This window comes from Frankliniella occidentalis, unplaced genomic scaffold (genome assembly GCF_000697945.3).
Source record: "Frankliniella occidentalis isolate FOCC.00 unplaced genomic scaffold, Focc_3.1 Scaffold113, whole genome shotgun sequence".
Taxonomy (NCBI): Eukaryota; Metazoa; Arthropoda; class Insecta; order Thysanoptera; family Thripidae; genus Frankliniella; species Frankliniella occidentalis.
Genome location: NW_026267241.1, coordinates 415506 through 416590, shown reverse-complemented (window position 1 = coordinate 416590; position 1085 = coordinate 415506).

The following is a 1085-nucleotide window of genomic DNA, read 5'->3' as shown; positions in this document are numbered from 1 at the left end:
CATATCCTCGGCTTCAAACAAAAATCAGCCCGATTGGAAACGGTAGCATGCCCACTCACTGACCAGCAGTCGGGGAAAAATTCGAAATCTGACCCCCGCGATAGCCTTTCTATGGTTTCCAACCCCATGTGCACCTCTCCAGGTCCGCTATCGCTTCTTATCGTCACACCCTCACACCTACTCGCGCTCGCCGCGGCCGGAGCTGATGCACCGCGAGGAACTCGACACCTGTCGCTCGGGTTCATCAGCTTCATCGTCTGATCGGAACAACGGATTGTTCGCGCATATACTCGCGGCCGCGGCCCGGTTGGTGGCTGAGATGCTTGTTGGCCTTCGCGTCGACAAGGTGTTCGCGCGCTTGCTCCCATCCGCTCCGCACGTCAGCCGCACCGCAGCAGCGATGGCGTGTCGCTCCCGTTCGGATGTTGCCGCCGCCGCCTCCGCCGCCCTGGTTTTGCTTGCGTCGGCTGTCTTGGTTCACGCCGTGAGTACAATACCAACACGTCAGCCATAGTTTCGCACTCTCCATTTGTATCGAAGGCCATGTTCTCCTCATTAAAAACGTGTCAAAAGTAACTCATTCAGGACAATGTACGCCACTGGGTGTACCAGAGCGGAAGATGCAGTGTTGCGGGTTTGCCTGCTCGCTCCGCCCGTAAAGCGCCATATGGACCACATGGACCCTGCGATCCAAGAGGATATGCAAGCATGCAATCTCGCAACGCTGCAACGTGCGCTCTGATACACCCGCTATACAGCCCGTTCAAATTGCTAATAGTGCTCATGCCCTTTAATGTGTATATACTGCTTCATGAAAGTTCTTCACCGTTCCAAGAGTGTGTATAATGTGTCATCTTCATCGGCCTGCTGTGCCGTTTACACAATACCATCGTTCGTTCTTGCGGCCGGCAGGCTCCCGGCGCGCGCACCGCACGAGGCGCCGTGGCCTCCCCCGCGCACGCCATCCTCCACGGCAGCGTGGCCGCGCACGCCCGCCACTCCCGGAGCATCCTCGACGACGACCTCCTCACCGCGGGGCTCAACATGATCGCGGGGTCCTCGTGCTCGTGCCACCGCCTCTCGCT